Source organism: Rhinatrema bivittatum, chromosome 1 (assembly GCF_901001135.1).
Source record: "Rhinatrema bivittatum chromosome 1, aRhiBiv1.1, whole genome shotgun sequence".
NCBI lineage: Eukaryota > Metazoa > Chordata > Amphibia > Gymnophiona > Rhinatrematidae > Rhinatrema > Rhinatrema bivittatum.
The window spans coordinates 517,999,653-518,021,858 of record NC_042615.1 but is presented as its reverse complement, the minus strand read 5'-3'; the positions used below and the strand labels follow the sequence as shown (position 1 = coordinate 518,021,858).

At 45.6% G+C, this 22,206-nt stretch overlaps 1 protein-coding gene across 3 annotated transcripts in view; it reads right to left on the bottom strand.

Annotated features, from left to right (window-relative positions):
- CEMIP2 (cell migration inducing hyaluronidase 2) overlaps positions 1-6,434 on the bottom strand; it is a 217,655-nt gene extending 211,221 nt beyond the window's left edge. The window contains exon 1 of one of the 3 annotated variants that reach the window (XM_029612545.1): positions 6,415-6,434. The gene's annotated coding sequence lies outside the window, so the exon portion shown is untranslated. Of the gene's footprint in view, positions 1-5,248; positions 5,669-6,414 lie in introns of those variants that run through there. The other 2 variants (XM_029612563.1, XM_029612537.1) reach the window with 2 other exon arrangements.
- Positions 6,435-22,206: the final 15,772 nt, after the last annotated feature.

Genomic DNA, 22,206 nt, shown 5'->3' with positions numbered 1-22,206 from the left:
CCCATCTAGTGTGAAAGCCGAGAAAAAATATTCTGCTTTCTTCAAATCCTTCTTTCTATTATTTATTTATGTATGTATTTATTTTCTATACCGGTATTCTGGTACAATCATACTGGTTTACAATTTTAGTAAATCAAGGTACATAAGGAAATAATAAAAATACTAAAAACATCAAACTGTTAAAAGCAGTACATAAAATAAATCTAATCAAAACAATACATTAAAAATAAAACATAAAATCATCAATGGTGACCACAAAGCCTCAGCTGATCTTATTAATCTCCAAAAGCTAATTTAAACAAATGAGTTTAAATGTGCTCTCCCCTTATTAGCCAGACAAAAACCTGAGATGAAACAAATCACATACAGAAACATTTTCTAAAGACCACTGATCCTTTAGAATATGTTACACTACAACACATTGTGCACTATCATGTGGAAGGTCCCTGTTTCAATCAGATCCTCCACTCCCAAAATTGGCTGGAGCTGGGGATTCTGCAGAGGCGGTATTCAGGAGGGAATCATGGTCATTTACTCCTGGGGGAATTCTGCACAAAAAAAAACTTAAAATTCTGCAAACTTTATATTGGTCAAAATAACACAATTTACATCACAGTCTTTAAGTAATTACATTTTAAATTAATACAGAAAAAAGTTATTACTTAAAGATGCAGAATTTTAAATATTTTGAGCAGAATTTTCCTAGAAATTCACTGTAAGAGTGTCCCTTCCACTCACTCTCCCTACTCCCGTGGTCACTTTGCCCTCTCAGGCCCAAACTCCTCCACCTCTAAGCTCAACCCTATACACCCTCACACAGGCTATCCATGTCTCTCTCTCATGCACCCCCTTCACACAGGCTCTGTCTCACATATACACAATCCCTTTTTCATACACACGAGCTCCCAATCTCTCACACACATACACACTCCTTCACAATCTCCTCATATAGGCTCCCTCTCTCTGAAACCCACACTCAAGCATCCCCCCCCCCCCCCCCCCGCTCTCTTACCTCCCAAGCTCTCTCTCTCACACCGGGGCCTATATCTTCGCCGTGGGCAGAGCGCACTCCATTCATGGTACACAGGGGCTTTCTATCTTTGCCGCGAACGGCGCGCTGATCCTTCACCTTCGCTGCAAACAGAGCACGTCCTGCGGCACACGCAGGCCTTCGTCTTCACGTGCTCTATTCGCAGCATGCCGGAGTTTTCTCTGCTATTTTCTGCGCAGAATTTGGCAATTCTTCACGGGGAGGGGAGAATTCTGCGCAAATTCTGAACTCCACAGTAGCACAGGATTCCCCCAGGACTAGTCATTGCATAAGATAGTGAAGTGGCTCATTTCAGGGCCCATGATTGCAAGATTCTGGATGGAGGCCTGGTGCATGACCCCCGGCCTAGAATCATCACTGCAATAACTAGATTAGGTATCTTTTGGGTGGGGGAAGGGAGAGAAGGGATATAAAAGAAAAGAAAAATCCATGGTTGCAAATATTCTACATTTGTAGGGGAAAAAAATGTATTTTATTATTGTGGGGTTTTTTTTACCACAAATTTAGTTTTCTTTAATTTAATTTCTTTCTGTAGTTACAAAAACAAAACAAACATTAAAAAAAAGAAAGATTAAAAAAAAAAAAAAAAAAAAAAGGACTTCCTGAGGCTCCCCTGCAGCCTATCCCTTCTAGTCTTGAAGCCTCGGCCTTGCATAGTTCTAGCCCAGGGAGGATACCGGGAGCTTGGCCTACGCCCAGGCCCAATGCAGAGGCCCGGCTTGGAGGCCGGTTCCCAACATCTTGGCCTAGACCTAGGCCGAGGCCCAGAGACTAGGTCTCGACACCAGGGCCTGAGCCTGGACCCAGGCCAAAGGCCGGATCCCGACACCAGGTCTGGCATTGGGGCCTGCACATAGGCGTCGGTACACCCGGCCTCTGAGCCAGGCCTCAGTGTCGTGTATGGGCACTGGCCTAGGCTGAGGTCCTGGCACTGGGACCTCAGCCTCCGGGCCGGGCCCCAGGGTTGGGCCTGGGCAGGAAATTGGGCCTCGGCATCAGGACCTCAGCCTCCGGGCCAGGCCCCAGCGTCAACCCTAGAACTTGGCAGACCACATCTGTGGACCCTCGACAGCTGTGGTGAGTGAGGGCCAGCGAGTTTCCCAGCCCTGGCAAGTTTTGGAGGGTTGATTCCATGCCCAGGCCAGAGTCTCAGCAGAGTCCCCCAGCGTCAGGGCCGGGCCTAGGGCGAAACCCCGGCGTTGCAGCAGGGCATAGGCCACAGCCCCTGTATCAGGCCCTGTGCCTATGCCTAGGCCTCAGCTTTGTGCCCAGGCATAAGACTGTGGCCCCTGCTTCGGGCCTCAGCCCATGCCTAAGCAAGGTTTCTGCTTCTGGCCTAGGCCAAATGCCCAACATTTTTTTTCAAAACAAAACAAGAAAACCAATGGAATTTCATTTAATTTTCTATCATTTCCTTTTGAAAACGTAAAGAAACAGGATAGAAAATATCACTGAGATTTCCTAGATTTTTTCAAACCAGCGCACATCCCTTGCTGCGAATGAAAGCTCATGGCTCCAGATCTCAGCTCTGGATCTGATTGAGCTGGTAGAACAAAGAGGAAGGAGGAAACCACCAAAAAATCAAATACAACATATTTACAGGAGGAACACTAATCTGAAATATGCAGGCTTGATTAATTTTAATGGTTAGCTAAATGGATCTATTTTTAGAAATTCTGCTTGTGCTGCTAATGTATAAGACTACTAAGATTTTCAAAACTTTGTTTTCTAAGATGCTAAATTTGTCACTGACAATGCTGAATTAATTCAAATAGTTTAACGGCAGAATGGATATTTTGCAAGAGTATACCATGTGATAACAACAACAATGCTTAGTTAGCAAAGCCATACTAATGACTAGCCTCCTCTGTAAAGGCTTTCTTCCACTGAGCAGCATGCACAAAAATATCTGAGTCATAACCATGGGATCCTAAATAGGAACGTCCAATCATTCTACACCCATCTATCCACGGGGCTATCCTGTTGCAGATCTAAGTGCTGACCGAAAAGGCACACCTGCTTCAGTGCAAAGCAGCTGCTCACTACGCTGCAAAAGACAACACATGCCATCTGGCACATCAGAATCCAGGTGGCGAGACAGCAACTGCTATTCTAATCCCCTTTGTCTCCCTCTCTGACCCTCCATGTCCTCCTCAGTCAGCCTGCCCTGCACAGAAGATGCAAAATCCCATCTTTATGCATTCTCGGGCCCCAGACAACAAGCTGAGGAAAGGGTGCTACTGCAGCCACGTGGTGATCTCCCTTTCTGCAATCTGACAAATTGTCTCACAAGCCAGAGGATGCTTGTTGCACAGTACTTCCCAAATGCAAATCTCATGGCCCTCAAACAGCTCTTCTAACCATGCTGTACCTGGTCTGTGAATGAAGGAGGAGGGAGGAGACACTGTATTCTAGTGCTTTCAATCTGGCATCCTATATCTGGACACCAAATTCATTACACACACGTTTAAGAAAGACTTTTTAACTCACTCTGTTTTAGTTCAAAACAGAATGTGCTTTTATTAAATGTCTTTACACTGGGAGGCCAGCCCAGTGACCCAACAGTAGCACATAGGGAGTTGTAGGTTTGAGTCTTGGACCCAGTTCCTGCTTTCTGAGTTGATAAGTGTTGACGGCTCCCAGAAGTGAGGGAACACTAGCCATCATCCAACAGCAATACCTACTGACTGGTCAACAGCATGCGTGTGCAAGGCTGCGAATGGAGCCAGGGTCCGTGTCTCTTGGTCAGAGGTTGGTGGCTGCATTTACTAAGATGAGAGGCGAGGAGGACGTAAAAATGAGGAAAAGAAAAACCCCCAGGAAGCTGTAAATGAAGGTTCCTGGCACCTCAGCTCCAGCTAAGGCTGATTCTGACCCAACCAGCAAAACAAAAGGAGCAGGAAGAAGCTACTAGGCAAAAAAAAATACATATATAAAATCTTCCACTGTAACAACTCAAAGGATGAGAGCTCAGAATGATTTGCTTGTTTCTCCTATGGTAATATTGTGGAATGTTGTTGTAAATGGATTGAACTTAAAGCCAGACTGCTGGATTCACAATGCCATCCCCACAACTCACAAGCCACTGGAGGGCGAAACAACACTGAAGTACTGGCCCAGTCCTTCCCAACAGCAACACGGGAGCAGCTTATGTTTAAAACGGTTTCTGAGAACAAGAAAATGGGCTCTGATGGATATCAAGCCAAGCATGAGCATCTTTAAAAAAAAAAAACTCAGTAGCTTCTGGGTTTCAAGACTGTCCAGCAAGGTTGCTGACTCTCTCAAGACCAGGATGACGGGTATGCAGATCAAAGGCGTAGATACAGATCTATGGGGCTGGCAGAACGATTATATTATACTGGGCATAAATTCTCTGCATTACAAGAGAGCACTGCTCAAACCATATAAATCACAATCTGTCCTGAAACTAAACAAACATGACCAAGCAATGTACACTAAAATTTTCCTTTTTAAAAGTAAAAGGAGCACTTGCTTATTACCGCTTTAAAAATTATCATCTTCACCAATCACCCTCTTTCACAAAAACTGGTTTTGCAGGAAAAACAGTTATTAATGTCATGCATGGTGTTATCCTCTACTTCGCCCATTCATCTCCAGTTTCTCCTATCTGTTCGTATACGTAATGAAAGCCGGAGATGTACTCTGGAGAATAATCATTAAACGAAGAAAAAGGTAAAACAATAAAAACCTGTTTCAGCCTGTGGATTCATTATAATGGCTGTTTACAACTTCCTGTTCGTATACTCGTCCTTCGGGTAAAAGTAACTAAAAATAAAGGTTCCAAAGAAAACCAGTGTCTGTATCTTTCTCTCTAGAGCAGGAGGAGCTGAAACTACTGTACTGTCCCCCATGCACAAACACACACACACTGTCCTTTCCTTCAAAGGTGCCCGGTGTCTTTTTCACAAACTTTTGATATTCATCCTTCCGTTATACTCATCTGAGGTGGGGGTGGGGGGGGAGAGTTTACACTCAACAGACTGCCTCCTGCATGGAAAACAGATCGGCAGATGGTTTCCTGGAAGTCAGAAGTTAACCTCACAGGGACCCCGACGGGAAAGAAGGGGGGGGGGGGGGCTCCCGCAGGAATCCCGCTGACCTAGAGAAGGCGGCAGGGCTCCGAGATCGGGGGCAGCAGGGATCCGAGATCGGGGGCAGCGCGGCGCTCTCTCTTACCTTTGGCCGGGAGGTTCAGTCTAAACCGCGGTCTCCTGAGCAGCGCTTCTGGCCATGGCACACCCGTATGCGATGGAAACGATCCACCACCCCCTCCCAGTCCCTCTATGCCCGAGCCAGAAGTTGTTGTCCTCCCCCGAGCCCTCCGCCGTTTCGGCCGAAATAACTTTCCGGCTCCCCGCTGAGGATCTGCCGCAGTCTGTGCGTGCCAGCCCGGCGTCCGGCTCCAGGCGGCTGTGCTGCTGCTGCTCCCGCTGGGCTCCGGAGTCTAACGGAGATGGGAGGCGATTAGGGGGGAGCTGGCTGCAGCAGGAGGAGGAGGAGGGCTCTGGGACCGCTGCCGCCGGGACATGCCGCCTCTCCGCGCTGTGCCGGAGCTGGAATGTCACCCACCCGGCGGCGGGGGGTGAGAGAGCGAGAGGAAGTGAGGCGGAGGGGAGGAGGCACTCTTGGCAACTCCTACTTAAAAGAAAGGCACTAGATCCACTGTATATTTAAAAAAAAAAAAAAATCCAGATTGGGTAAAAAGTAGCTAAAAAAAAAGTTATCACACTGTGCGGTCAGCATAGCCGGCGAGCCTAAAATTTGAGCAGCTTAAAGGGGTGGTTCAAACATACACAGTAGCGTTCTCTCAGTCCCACACACACTTTCTTAGACAGCTCAGATGCTGATTCACACACTTTCTCAGACACACGCATACAAATGCTTCTACTGGTGATCATGTGCTCACTTAGTTTTCAAAGGAGTTATGCATATAAATGTAAAATACTATCATAGCCATTTTCAAAAGCCCATTTTATGCACTTAAAGTGCACCTACGCGTGTAAAACCTATGGACAATTCAGTGACATATAATGTAGCAATTTTCAAAAGCCCACTTGCAGGTAAAGTACATTTACACATTGAAATCCAGTTTTCAGCATGTGAATACTTTTGAAAATTAGCCCCTGTGTGAGTATCCCTTCCCTTGGACTGGTTAACCAAGAGCGCTACAATATCTCCATGTAAAGTTCCTGAGCTTGCTGCCAGCCTGCAGCAGACACCTTTACACTTTCTCCCCCCTCCCAGCAGTCCCTAGCTCCAATTGTTCTGTCAGCGGTTCACTGCACTGCCCTTCTCTTAGATCCCCACAGCCAGCAGAGCACAGAAAAAAAAAAAAAGATTACTCATGATGTAGCCTTCTCCTTGTCTTTTGTTCTTCTGCTGCTGTCAGTATGTCATTAAGTAAGAATAAAGTTGCAGCTCCTGCTTTTCTTTTTTTTTTTTTTTTTTTTGCTGGCTGTGATTTGTCCTTTCTTCTTTCAGCAGAGAGTTTGGCTGTGATGCCATCCAATTCCCCTGGGAGGGGAAGAGACTGAACCAGCCGATCCTGTTCTGTGGAGTGAGGAGCTGGGGCGAGGGGAGGATCAGCAAACACAGCACTCTCTAGCCAGAGGAGGTCTCGTTCTCTTACACTAAGTAAGGAACCCAATGGAAATTTTACAGCTGTGAGAAAGTTGCTAGATTTGTAGCTCAATTGTCCAAAAATAGCTACATTAGCTCCCTGTTACATTCACAGTTCTAAAATCTCCAATCAAGTTCAAAAAGTCACCACAGATCTAGTGACAAAATTGCTAAATTGGCAACACTAGGAGGACGGAATGAGTGGAACGGAGACTGCTGCAACCTCCAGCCCAGAGAAAGGCGAGTGCACAGCGCCCCCTAGCGCTGGCCCCCTCCTCATCCTGCCCAGAGCAAAATCTTCTTCCAAACATCGCCAGCTTGCACCATGTCACAACACCCCCTTCCCCTCTTCTGTGCTGCTGGCACCCTTCTCATGAAAAGGAGAAATTCAGCTATTCTTTTAGAAGTTTTTAGAAACAAAAAATAAAAAAGTGTGTGTCTAAATTTGGGACATATTCTGCCTTTGTATTTTTTTTCTAGTTTAGAAAGGGGAATATCAAAAATAGCCCTCAGAGGCATTGCTAGGTACCTACAATATTTATTTATTTGCAATAATGTATATTCCACACATTCCTAAAACTAGTCCAAGGCAGATTACAAAACCCTGCAAAGTAAATAAGTACAGTTTAACCAGACTAACAAATAAAATACATACAACATGTAAATCCATATAAGAAAAAAAGATCTGGGACACAGGCCCACAAGCCCTCATTTTCCCTCCCCTCGAGATTTTGATAATGCAGTCACAATCAGCAGCTTCCCCTTCCCCTCCCCGCCAAGAGCAATCCTATAAAAACCCATAATTGGATATCACACAAATGATCTCTGTTCTATGTTCCCATACAGCTGTCTCTAGATAAAAGAACATTCTAATAAAGAAACCCCTGGACAGTTTCAACCATCAGTAAAATTACCACTAAAATTATTCAAGAGCATCAATCAATAAAAATTCTATATGAGAGTGAAGTCTGATCTATTCAAGACAGAAGAGAATCCCAATATAAAACCTGTACTTCAAGTTCTACCCTGCATTCACAGTAACTCCCCCAACAAAGGGTACAGAGCCGAACAAGGACATTTCCCTTTATCAGTCACTGTAGAAAATAATATTCAAATTCTGGTATCACCTCAGTAATAACAGCACCACAAACTCCACCACTATCAGGAACATTTCATATTAGTACAAAATCCTGCAAAAAATGTACTCAGAACCTATAGGAAATTTGCCATACCATAACATCCCTAACTGCCAGACTAAAAACATTAAGAGAACCCTATCTATAAAAAGGCAACACTGCAAATTGTTATGATTTGTAGACTCGTGGTCCCTTAGGCCGAGAGATGGTACCACTCACGGGGAGAAGCCCCATCGGGAGGCAAGGTCTGGCCGCTGGGAATGCAACACTATAACAGAAAGAGAGAGAGGTTGGAAAGGTAAAGATAGCGACTCTGGGAAGGGAGCCGCCGGGGAGTCACACAGTAACAGTAGTGCCTCGGAGCTGTGGAGTGGTGTATACCCAGATAGCATTCTTCAGTAGAGGCGAGATGGTAGTGGTCCACAGAGCGGGGTACACCAATGAGGGTCCTCAGTAGAGATGGAAATGGTCCACAGCACAGGGTACACCGAAGAGGTCCTCAGTAGAAATGGTAATGGACCGCAGAGCGGAGTACTCATTAGAAGAGTAGCGATAGTTCCAGAGGTAGCCCTGAGGAATAGGGATGGTAGCAGTCTGAGGTGCAGGGCCCTCCGAGGAGCGGATAGCCAGAGACGAGGAAGAGGGCCCGAGGAGCGGGTACCCAAAGAAGTCTCACACCGATGAAGCAGGAACAGGAAGGAGGAGTCCGTAGCGACAGCAGCGGATTAAGCATAAGAGGGAACTCATTGCCAAGTCGATGAGTGGGGTGCAGGGAAGGAGTTAAATAGGCCCCAATAGTGATGTCATCAACGGGGCCGGACCAGGGTTCCCGCCCTGGGCCCTTTAAACAACCTCCTGGTGGCATGTGTGCGCGCCTATAGAGGCCCAGGGGCAGGGCGTAGCTTGGCAGCGGCATTCCTGCCGTGAATCGAGGGCTCCCGCCTGCGGGGCAGGCCGCAAAGGAAAGCGGCTACCGGTGCCATTGGTCAGCCCCTGTCACATGGTAGGAGCACAAGATGGCGTGGGCCATCCAGTGCTCCTACCATGTGACAGGGTCCGGCCAATGGCACGGATACCCTGTCACATGGTAAGGGCCATCGGCACCATTTTGATTAGTGGCAGCCGACGGCCCAGGAGCAGGAGATCGCTCCAGGGACCCCCACTGGACCACCAGATACCTGTAAAAGGTTTTTGGGGGGGTCGGGAGGGTGGGGGAAGCTAAGGTATTAGTTTTAAAAGGTCGGGGTGGGTTTTTTGTTTATCGGCTTGGGCGCAGCCGATAAACAAAACTGCGATCGGGCCCGATGAAAAAAAAAAACACATGTGAATCGGAACTGGAATCCAAACCGATTCCGGTTCCGATTCACATCTCTACTTCTTATTATCCATAAATCTACCTGGAATGTCAAAACACAATATCTTTATGGCTATTCATCCTTAGAGATGCTTTTTGCCACCACTAACCAGCTGACCATATGCTTAATATATGCCCCGCCAAAATTGCTATCTTCTGACCTTTCTCCTTTTTTTGAGCAATTACTATTATGCAAATTTGACTTAAATAAGATGACTGTTATGGGTGACTTTAATCTTTACATCATTACCTCAACCACCTCCACTCAGTGCTTGCTATTTCTTGACATACTCCAATCCTTAGGCTGGTTCCAACTGATTGAAGCTCCCACCCACAGGCTTGGACACACACTTGACCTGATTTTCGTTAATGCCACCATGCGGTCCTCCATCATGAAATCAATAGACATTTCCCCAGTTCCTTGGTCAGATCACTTTCTGATTAAATTTCAGTATCCTTCTGCTCCATAGACTGCTCAAGCCTCTCCTGATCACTCCAGCACTTTACGGCATGGCTCTATTGATGTCTCTGACTTCCTCTCAAAACTCTCTCCACTTCTCACCTCTCTTTCATTCCAGGATCTTTCTGAGGCTGTTTCTCAATGGGACTCCATTTTGAATGCAGTTATTAATGAAGTAGCTCCTATCAAAACATTTCATTTTAAATCCAAATCCCCCCCCCCCCCCGGTTGAGAACACAACCAATTAGCAATGCCAGAAAGAATCTCAGGAAAACAGAATGATGATGGAGGAATCATCCCTCTTCTGAATCTGCTAAATCCTTTCGGTCACAGCTTAATTCCTTTCAGACACTTGTTCAACAAGCGATGAAAGATAACTTTTCCCATAAAATTAGAGAAATAGGCTATAATCCTAAAGTTCTATTCGCCATTGCCAAAAGACTTACCAATCCTCCCCTCTCCTCCAATTCCCCTCCAGAAAACTTATCTGCTGAATCTTTCATGATTTCCTTCAATCTTAAGATTGAAAAACTCAATCTTTCCTTCTCCTCAGTCCCATGCTGGTACACAAATCCAACATCTTTTACTTTAGGCCCCTGGGATAAATTTGAACATGTTTCCTCATCTGAGGTTGAAACGCTAATTCTGAACCCCAACAATACCTTATGCCCCTCTAGTCAATGTCCTTCCTTCCTTTTCAAAGCCTCTAGAAATGTTCTTGCTCCTATTTTCTCTAGGCTGATCAACTTGTCTTTCAGTGAGGATGTTATTCCCCCCTCACTCAAGAAAGCCATGTTTCAGCCTCTCCTCAAGAAGAACCTTCTCGATCCATCTGACCCCAGCAATTATAGGCCCATTTCAAACCTTTCTTTTCTGTCGAAAATACTCAAATCTGCTGCCTTAAAACAATTGTATGAACATCTTGAAAAATTTGAGCTATTGGATCCCCAACAATACGGTTTCAGACACTTTCTTAATACTGAAATACTTCTCTTATCTCTCACGGAAACCTTGAGGTGAGGCATTGACTCCGGCCATCAGTTCCTTCTTTTCTCTTTAGACATATCTTCAGCTTTTGACACCAAAGATCACAACATCCTACTTTTCTGTCTTCAGGAATGTGGTCTCACAGACACAGTACTAATATGGTTCAAATCGTATCTCTCTGATCATTCTTAAACTATTAAATATCGGAACACCCTCTCCTCCCCCCTCTCCTCCCCCTCTCCCATAAAAACTGGGGTTCCACAAGGCTCTGCTCTCTCTGCCTGTCTTTTCAATATATATCTTGCACCGATCTTTAAAATTCTCTCCTCTTACAGATTGTTTCAAATTATACACTGATGACAGTTTGCGATTCGACTACACTCTTCATGGCAAGACAGTGTTGAGCATCTACAAATTTGTCTCTCTACCATTACCAGATGGTAAAGCATAACAAACTTTCTCTCAACATGACCAAAACAGAATTCATCATCATTCACAGTCCTTATACTACCATTCTTCAAAAGTCCATCCCTTTCAACGGTCAGCATTTTCCACTTCAATCCCAAATCAAAAGTTTAGGCATCTTACTTGATAAAACCCTCTCCTTCCGGCCACAGATTAAGTAAGTCATCTCAAAAGGTTTCTACAGATTATGAGTGTTTTCTGGTCTTAAAAAATTGCTACATCCTCCTGAGTTCCAGACAGTGCTTCAAGCGTCAATCTCTCCTATTCTTGACTATTGTAACAGCTTATACATAGGCTTGCCTAAGACCACCACTCACCCTCTTCAGATACTTCTGAACCTACTTTCTAGCAGGTCTGAGGCGCCAGGATCATGTCAATGCCACATTGATAGATTTTAACTGGCTCCCATCGAAGAGTGTATCAAATATAAACTAAGCACACTATTTTTCAAACTTCTCAATGACCACTCTTGTCACTGGGCAAACGCTATTCTGAAATTTTATCAACCCACTCGACTACTCATTCCTCTCAGCGTGGCCTTCTAGAAATTCCATCTCCAAAAACAGCCTGTCTCCACATCACTCATGAACGTGCATTTTCAATGGCAGGCCAAACCCTCTGGAACTCATTTCCAGTAAACATCAGGCGGTGCGATTCTCTTAAGACCTTTAGTAAACTAATTAAAACCTTTCTTTTCAAATTAGCTTTTTTAGTTAGTTCTTAATTTCTGGTCTGGTTTTATTTATTATTTATTGCTCCCAATACTGTTGTTACGCCCGTCGGTCACAGACGGCTGCGACCACTAATGCTCACCTCTTTTTTTGCTGCATTGTCATCCTTTGGAAGAATGGCGGCCTCCGCCAGTCACCGTCAACCAGCCTGACGTTCCTGGGACAGCGTGGGCGCTGCCAATCGGCATCTTGTTCCAAGAATTACTTAGGCGCGTGCACGCGTGCAGGGGCCACCTTTGTACACGTCATAGTGGGAAGCTCGGGGGCATCCCCTCCGGATGACATCACTCATCTCTTGTACTTAAACTGGCTGGCCCTTCACTTCTATGAGTTAACAAGGAGTTCCCTCGTTGCTGAATTACGCTCCATCCTTGGACTTCCGGTTCCAGATTCTATGTTTGGCATGAGACATTCTGGGTACCTGCTCCTTGGGGGCCCTACTTCGTCTCTGGCTATCCGCTCCTTGGAAGGCCTTTTCACTTTGGACTTCTATCGCTCCCGCTTCCCAGGACCTCTGCTGGAACGACCTCCTGTGAGTACTTAATTCTACAGGATCTCGACTATCAAGCCTCATTGTGGGATCCTCTTCAGTGTACCCCATGCCTCGGGCCACTACTGCTTCATCCCATAAGGAACCACCCCGATATACCCTGCCTGCAGGTCATTACTGCACCACCTCTACAGGAATCTCATCGGGGTCACTGCACCTCAGACTACCACCTCATCACCTCCTTTCTGGCGTACCCTGCTCCGCGGGCCACTATCAGATCTACACGTCTGAGGTATTTCTACACTACTGCAAGACTTCCTGGCGTACCCTGCTCCGCGGGCTACTACCAGATCTTCACATCTGAGGTATCACCCTTGGGTATACCCCTCTACTCAGAACTTTACTGCATCTCCCGCTCTGCGGGTTGTGCCTTTCTCTTCTTTTAATAAAGACTCTATTCCACAGCTGTGTCTGACATTGCTGAGACCGCGCCTACCGACTATGAGGCTCATAGGGCTCCTCCCTGTGGGTGGAGACACCTCTCACCTCGGCCCGGGGGTTCACACTTTTACAAAACAAAACAACTGTCTTTGTTTTATGAAGTTTTATCTGATTTTATTATGTTACGATTTATTTGCTATTTGCCTTTTACGATATGCTAGAATTGTTTCATTTATTATTTATTGCCCCTTATACTGTTTTTATTTTATGATGTTTAAATTTGATTTAATTATTATTTTATGATTTACTTGTCATCTGCCTTTTATGATATGTTAATCTTTCCAAATACGATCCTCACCAAATGGATGCAATATATTTAACACAAACAATCCCACCCGGTGTTTTTTATTTTTTATTTTTGTATGGTTAATTTTCTGTATGCCCGCTCAATATTTCCTCTTATTAACATCTATCATTGTCTTTTGTTTATTCAAAATTTGTTAGGAGAGCAGGGGATGATTTCATATATTAATAGGCTACCATCCAGGTGCCAAAATCGTTTTATTTGTAATCATTAACACACCCTCCCGCCTCCAATTTTTTATTCAAACTACTATTATTTAAAATCTATTGAGCTGGATTACAAAAAATAACCCCGTTTTTTATTTTTATTTTTCACATATCTTATTCAATAAAATCCTCTTTTTTGTGACTAGCACTTTTCTGTTTTTTATTTTTAAAGCCGTCAAAGGACAAGTTGCTTGTACTTAACTTTAAAGAATGTCTCTAATGCTCCCGACTTGCACAAGTTTCGACAGTTGCTGTCTTCCTCAGGGTCTGTTCATTCTTTAGTTGATCCTTTGTTGTTGTGATGTTATTTAAATTCTCCGGTGCTCCATCGAACCTCCGTATCAGTTCAATTCCTGACGGCGTTTTACTCCATGTTACTTCCTGTCTGTTTTTTAAACTCACTTCTTGGATACTGGCCCGACCTATCAACAGCCTTTAAATCAGAGAAAACCAATCTAATTGGTCATTGAGTCCTGTAGGTTGTTCAGTATGTAGTCTAAATATCCATGCCTGTTCCCGATGATTGAGAGCTGACTGGCCCCCCTGATTGTCCGCAATATTATCAATAATAGTCCATTGTAATTGCTCATATGAATGTTGACTCTCTAGGCAATGCTGAACAATGGGGGCTGTGATTGTGGCATTATTTATACAGGACCGATGTTCCGCTATTCTAAGTTTGACTGCCCTACTAGTACGTCCAACATACACCTTCGGGCATGTACATATAATTACATATATCACTGCCTTTGTTGTTCAGTCTGAGTTTGGTTTTCTATATATTTTATATCCAGTAACAGGGTCCGTCCATGTCTCTCCTTGATCAGGTGATTCATTCAAAATTACAAAGTACAGTAAAGAATGAAAAAGGTTATCATAGAAAATGTGGCAAATGTACAGTATGTGATACCACCATTGAAGACAGGAAGTAACATGGAGTAAAACGCCGTCAGGAACTGAACTGATATGGAGGTTCGATGGAGCACCGGAGAATTTAAATAACATCACAACAACAAAGGATCAACTAAAGAATGAACAGACCCTGAGGAAGACAGCAACTGTCGAAACTTGCGCAAGTCGGGAGCATTAGAGACATTCTTTAAAGTTAAGTACAAGCAACTTGTCCTTTGACGGCTTTAAAAATAAAAAACAGAAAAGTGCTAGCCACAAAAAAGAGGATTTTATTGAATAAGATATGTGAAAAATAAAAATTAAAAAAGGGGTTATTTTTTGTAGTCCAGCTCAATAGATTTTAAATAATAGTAGTTTGAATAAAAAATTGGAGGCGGGAGGGTGTGTTAATGATTACAAATAAAACAATTTTGGCACCTGGATGGTAGCCTATTAATATATGAAACCATCCCCTGCTCTCCTAACAAATTTTGAATAAACAAAAGACAATGATAGATGTTAATAAGAGGAAATATTGAGCGGGCATATGTAAATTAACCATACAAAAATAAAAAATAAAAAACACCGGGTGGGATTGTTTGTGTTAAATAATTTTATGATATGTTGGAATTGTTTTATGAATATCGTCTTGTACATCACCTAGGCCTTTTAGAGTTAGGCGATTCACAAATTCTGAATAAATATAAATGTAATGCCGCAGAGTATCCACGTTTCAGCAAGCAAGTCTTTTCAAGGGCATCATAAGACAAAATCGAGTCGGATGTTCGTGAAGAATAGGATGGGATCCTAGTGTTGTGGCAGGGTCCTTTCTCAATTCTGCCACAACTACCACCATTACCTTGGAAAAGGTACTGGGAGTGGTGGCCAGACCAAAAGGCAGTGCCCCAAACTGATAATAGCATCCCAGAACTGCGAACTGCAGAAAGTGTTGGTGCTCTAGTTGAATGGGAATGTGAAGATACACTTCGGACAGGTCTAAAGAGGTTAGAAATTCCCCCAACTGCACAGCCATTATCATCGAGTTTAAGGTCTCCATGCAAAAATGCAGATGACTGTTGACACCTTTGAGACCTAGGATGGGATGAAAGGATCCCTTTTTCTTGGGCACAACAAAATACATTGAATATCACCCCATATTTTCTTGAGATATGGGTACTGTAATCAGAGCCCTCAGACTGAGGAGCCTTGCCAATGTATCCTCCACTGCCTATTTCTTCTGCAGGGAGAGGCAGGGAGAGACCATGAACACGTTCTGAGGAATACTGCAAAACTTCAGCGCATATCCTTCTCGTATCACCTCCAGAACCCATTAATCCAATCTGATCTTGATCCACCTCTGATAGGAGAGAAGCATCCTCCTTTCTCCTATTTCCGAGAGTGGGTCGGCAAACTTTCATTGAGAGGCTCAAGAGGATCCACTACCCAAGCCTGTGCCCCTTTTGGGCTGTCTGGAACGAAAAGTCTGAGACCTACCAAAAGGTCAAGTCTACTGAAAGATCACTCCTCTATAGGGTCAAAAACCCTATAGAGGTCGTGCTTGGATCCCCTAGCACGACCTCTCATGCTAAAGGAGCGTGGTGACTGCTTCTTATCCTCCGATAATCGAGGAACCGGTGATTCACCCCACTTACTAGCCAGTTTCTCCAACTCGCTCCCAAACAAGAGCAAACTTTTAAAGGGCAATTTCGTGAGGTTAGCTTTAGAGGTCACATTGGCTGACCAATTTCTCAGCCATAACTGACGTCTGGCCTCTATTACCAAAGCCACCCCTACGGCTGAGGTGCGGACCAAACTGAAGCCTGCATCTGCCAAGAAGGCGGCGCTGGCTCCATAACTGCCCTGGAATTCACTCCAGTGTCATCAACCTCTTGAAAGAGAAGTAAACAAGAGTGAGCCACCAGGGAACAAAAAGAAGCTATTTGCATAGTCATTGCCACTGCTTCAAATGCCTTCTTAAAGATAGTTTCAATTGTCCTATCATGTACATCCTTCAAGGCCGCTCCTCCCTCTATGGAGATAATCGTCTGCTTAGAGACTGCACATACAAGTGCATCCACCTTCGTAAAACGAAAACGCTCTCTCACCACTGGATCCAGAGCATTCAGGCCTTCCAAAACCTGACCTCCTTTGAAATTAGCATCTGAGACACCCCACTTAAGACCAATCAATTCTTGAATGGCCTCCATTACAGAGAAAAAAACAAAAGGGTTTACAGAGAAAAACCAAAATGGGATTTTTCTTTGGTTCAGACATGGAATCTGTCCCAGGTACTCCCAGCATCTTCAAAGTCTGAGAAATCAGGGACGGCAGTTCATCTCTGTGGAAGAAATGTAGCATAGTCCTATACGGTTCTATTCCTGGAGGAATTTCACCATCCTCAATAGAGTCAGAATCAGCGTCATCATCCTTGCCATCCGGATCTCTATCGGGCAGTCCTGCTGCTGCTGCTCTAGGAGTATTCCGGTGCTTTTCAATAGGGTTTGTACCTGCGACTCTGCCCTGGGAGCATAGCATGAGGCTGAGGACTGCGCCTGAAGAAAGGATTGCAATCCCTGGAAAAATTCTACCCATGGAAATTTAGAAGTATCCAGACCAGGAGGTTCCTGAGGCGTACTCACTGAGCTGCCATTCCCTTCTGAAGGACCAGTTAGGGGAGAACCAACATCAAGCATCCCACCTGAAATGTCTTTACCCAGACCTACATCCAGCTGAGAAGAACCAGGCTTAGTGAAATCAGAGGAAGATAATTCTCCTTGAGCCTTCAATCAGCACTAGCACAAGTTAGCAGGCATTCCTGGTTGAGATGCCCGAAAACGGCAGGCAGTGCAAAGAGATATAGCCGCCATTAGACCCACAGCATGCTGATCGGCAGCCGGAGGCGAGCGTCTACCTTTTTTTTTTTTAAGTATCCAAAAAATTCTAGGCGTCCAACCAAGCATCCAAAAATTAGGCGTCCAACATCTAGGCATCTCACACCTAGGTGTCCCAATGCCTAGGAGTCCAAGACTTAGGCGTCCCTAGGATAGGCATCATAAAAAAAAATAAGTGCACAACATCACTCAACTTGTGTGCACAGGTAAGCGGATAGCCACTTAAGGTGCCACTTAACTTGGACACACTGACTACTAGGCCTGTCTAAGAGTCCAAAAACTGGACGTACAAGTTGACGCATAGTTAGACGGACATACCGAATGGATAATCCTGAAGAGGGCAGCCTAAAGAAAGCACACGAAACACCATTGAGGCCCACCATGTGGTGTGCAGTGAAAAAGCCTCAGAGCGGGGCCTAGCCTACAGAGGCTGCTCAACCCACCAGGCTGCCCACATCCCTCAACCTCCCACGGAGCAGGACGAACGTTGGAACGGCACACTGAGCACGGAGATCAGGGAAAGGAGAAAGCCCTACACACACAAAAAACCCCTCCTTCTGTCTCTGTATTTTTTTTTAACTTACCTGAGCTCAGCCTTACCTGGCTGAGTACAGAGACGGTCTCCAGCTGTGGAGGGAGCGGGCATATGCCATCACCACTGCGCTCAGCTTCCTACATCCGCTGCCTTTCAGCTGCTTAACAGCTAAGTCCAAGCCAGCTGAAAAACCAGCTATCAGACCAAGGCACTCATCTGAAGGACCACGGAAATCACCTTAGGAATTCTCAACTGGGGGAGGGACTTTTTGTTCTCACCACAGGAGAGCAGAGCAAATTTATTTTCCTTATTTCTCCTTTTTCAAATCGAAGCAATCCCCAGTAGGGAGATGCATGTCCACCATCTGCTGGAGACGGAGAATACTGGCAGGCTGATGTCACTACGGTGGTATATATATACTATGACATCAGTTTGCTCCATCTTAATCTGCTGGTAGAGGTGTATAACCCACTTGTTCTGGATTCTTCTGACTGGACGCTAAGAAATGTCAGATATAAAAAAATATATTTTTAATGCATTTTTTGGCTGAGTGCAGAGTTCTAATAGCTAAATGGGTGCTGGAAAACTGGGTATATTGCAGATTGTGACACCTTTCTTGGAACAACATAATTATACAAAGATGATGTTGTAGATGAGATTTTGAAGCTACATAGGTCCCTTTTTCAGTTGTCACATCCATCCTTTATTGGGGAAGCTGTTTAACACTTTTGTGGCTCTGTGATGTTGGTATCTGGTCCCTGTTTTCTCTAGGGGAAGACAAGAGGTATTCATGGGTTAAATTTTGCTCCGTAGTATCATCTGAGAGCAGCTGACCAGAATCTCCCATGTGAAATAATAACCAATTCCAGGAAAATTAGTTTTAAAATGAGGAACAGATACATGATTCAGTTAATGGTCAAAGGTTGGGGGTGGGGGAGGAAACCCCATGTAAGAAATGAAGAACATTTGTACGCTGTTTCTTATCACATCCTTCTGTATTATCATTGTTGTACACCTCAGATTTTGTTGTACTGCTTTTTTATTCACATTAATGCATCATTCTGCTACTTCCTCAGCACTAACACTCCTTTTAATGGAGGTAGGGGATGGCAGTTTTCCTCTTGCTCTTTTTGGGTTTCAGTTCAGTCAGAACCAGCCTCTTCTGGACAATGGTGCTGTGAGCCTTCATTTGCAACTATCTGGATATTTACCTCTATTTTATAACTCCCTACCTAGCCCGGCCATATCAGTGAGGGTCCTGAGCCAGGGACCACAGGCTGCAGCTCCCTCCAGACCCCAGAATATGTGCTATAAGCCCAGCCAGTCAGTGTCTCCCACCCAGGGGCTGTGAACACTACCTTCAAAGCATCCCCACTCCAGGCCGGTCCGGGGGGTCCGGTGCCGGGCCCAGGAACTGAATCAGCATCCTCCACAGGGGGGGGGGCAGCGCGCAACACTGCCACTAAAACATTGGGTTCGTGCTAACACTCAGGGTTGTCGACTGGCTCCATTTTATTTCAGGACAAGTTGATCCAAGGCTGATTTATCCCACTGCCCGCATGGACTTGTATTTCTGGCATCCCTGCTGATGGCCCTAAGAAAAGCAGGACCATAAGTTCATGCAAGCAGTAGAGTTAAAAAAAAAAAAAAAAAAAAACCAGGATTGAAAATAAACAGAGCCCGTTAGCAACCCTAGCTAACATTTCTACTACTGTCACATTATTTGTGCTATGGTCTCTTCCAGCCAGGACCTCAGCATCCCTTCCAGCAACTTAGTTTGCTCTGTGTCTTCCCCCCACCCCACTCCTACCCCGGTACTTTCCGTACTGCATCTCGTGTGTAAATGACTCCTAGGGCTGGAGCTAGAAAAAGAGTATCAGACCTTGTCCAATAGCGAGAGGTAAAACAGTAATCTCAAAAGAGGGAGGAGATCCCAAAAAAGACGGGATTTCAGTTCAAAAGGAGATGTAAAAGTTTTGCATCAAAGTATTTTCTGAGTAATAATATGCAGTTAGTCTTTGTTGTAGTTCGGGGTGGATTGAGCTGTGTCAGCTCTTTGTAGTGATTAACTCATGGAGCAAGTGACTGGCTCGGGCAGGAATTTCTTCAAAATAGAGGAATAGCTGGTTGTTTTGGGGGTTTTTTTTTTTTCTCAAAATCTGCTTCAGCCTTTATTTGAATTGCTGTAGCAAGCCTGTATCATAACTTTATTAAACCTGGTTCCGAAGGGAAGGAGGCGTAGGAGATCGCCATGTGTATGTATGTGGACAGACCCTCCCAGTCTGGCCACTAGATATTGCTGCGCATCCCAGCCGCCACCGGGCCTGCTCACCTCGCACTTCCGTCCACCAGCTCCGGCTCCCCGTCTCTAGCTGCCGCGGCCAGTTCCCATCGCCCGCAGCACTCCCAGGCGTCCCTAGGCCCGTTGGGGCCTTCCAGCTCTCAGCGCTCCTCACGCCGGGGCTCGACGTCCTCCATGGCATCGGCCCCGCCCCCTAGGCAAGCGCGCGCGGACCGCGGTTCCCTTTAAAGGGCCCAGCGCGGGAACCCGGTCCGCGGCGCCAGGAGATGACATCACATAACCCTGGTATATAAGGCGAGGCTTTTCCCCCAGAGCCTCGCCTTGCCAATCGGGTCGACACCTCGGTGTACTAGTTTGCCTATTCCTTGTTCCTGTGCCTGATCCTGCTTGTTCCAGTGTTTCCTGTTTTCCAGCATCTCCGTGTTCCTGTGTTCCCGTGGTCCTCTGTGTCTTCCAGCGTCTGTCTTGCTCCTGCTCCTTGTTCCCTGGTAGTACCCTTCGGACTGATTCTCGGTACTGACCTCTGCTTGCCTGACTACGACTGACCGCTGCCTGCCTACTGACCACATTGACCACTGCCTGGCACCGACTTCTGCCTGCCTGACCACGTTGACTGCCGCCTGGAACTGACCCTCGCTTGCCTTGACTATACTCGGGCTGACCTTGGAACTGACCCTTGCTTTGGCTGACTACTTCTGGACGGATACTCTGGCTTTGACTCTTGTGCTTCACTCGGACACTCTCTTCTTGCCTTCTGTGACCACCAGACCGACCTGCTTGGACTCTGCCCACGGCCTTCATCCGACCAGACCCACAGGCGCTGCCTTTTCCACCCAGAGAGCCTTCCTGAACTGCTACCTCCCTGAGGTCTCCGGAGTCTCCAGTTCAGGTCTGGACCATCCTCTCTGCTTCAGCCGCGCACCTTATTTTGGCACACCTCTCCGTTACCTCTCCGGGAGACCCTCTGAGGCCCACCTAAGTCCAGGCAGTCCGGGTACCCAAGGGCTCAACCTGCGGAAAACCCCGGACTGTTATTGGTGAAGCTCCAGCTAGCCTCTGTCTCCTCGTGTGCTCCGCCTCCTGGTGGCAGGCGCTCTCTGAGTCCGACCAGAGGGCCGTATCAATCCTGCACCAGGCCAAGGGTCCACTTCCAGCGCAACAGATATCACTGTCCCTGCCCTTGGAACACACAGCTTTGCCAGGTAATCATGAAAAAACAAACGCTATTTGCCGAAAAAAACAAGCCCAAAACACGTGATATTAAAACTACTTTTATTAGAATGTATTTATACTCAGAAAACGGATTGGCCACACATTTTACTTTCGGTATCCTGAGTGACTAAATAATAGCTTCATCAACATGCATTTGCATGGGATGAGCGCTGTTAGTTTTCAGGGGGTTTGGCCGCGTGTTTTTGATGCTCTAAACCCCTTACAGTATAAGGGGTAATGGACGCATGTCAAAAAAACACAACCAACCGCAGGTTAAACAGTGTGCACGGCCGGGTGCACTTTACAGAATCGGTCCGTAAGTAGGCAAGTACCAGTGATAGATCCTGCTGCGAGAGTCAGTGGGGGCAGAGAAGATAATCCAGTTTTACTATTAGAAGTATGCTGTGAACTTTAACAGTGTGAGGAGGATTTCAGCACAGGGGTAAGAGCCTAATCCCGCCGGCTTTTTCTTAAGAGAAGTCCCCCACAACTACATTAAAGGAAGGAAGAACAAGATCAGGAGATCCCATCCGGATTTCCATCCAAGGGCCCAGGACAGGCTGGGTGTCCGAGGAGAAGATGTCTAATGGTAGGATTTTTAAGTAAAGCTGAGGACACCTCCAATAGGATTCCCACACAGCCACTGGGAGAGTTGTGTGCATTTAAAATCACCGTGGGCTCTACCCAACTCACACTGCTGAATAATGGACTTTCATTTATTATTACTAATCAGTAAATTCTTATTTTACACCCAGACCTGAGCCTGTCTGAGTTATTACCGTCTCTCTTCCCATGGAAAGCACCAAATGACTACACACACACACTACTGGTGACCTTTTCTCATTGTCTGGGCAATAAACGAGAGCTTCCCCCCATAAAATGCTCCCCAGGGATTAAGAGTCAGTGTGGGATGGGAATGGTTAGCCGGAGCAGCTCAGAAGAATAAATTAGTTATGTGCCCTTAGGAGGCACAATCCTCCAAAAAGGAGTTACATGTATTTATGTGACTATGTGTGTATCCCCCTCCAATGTCTGTGTTTAATGCCCTAC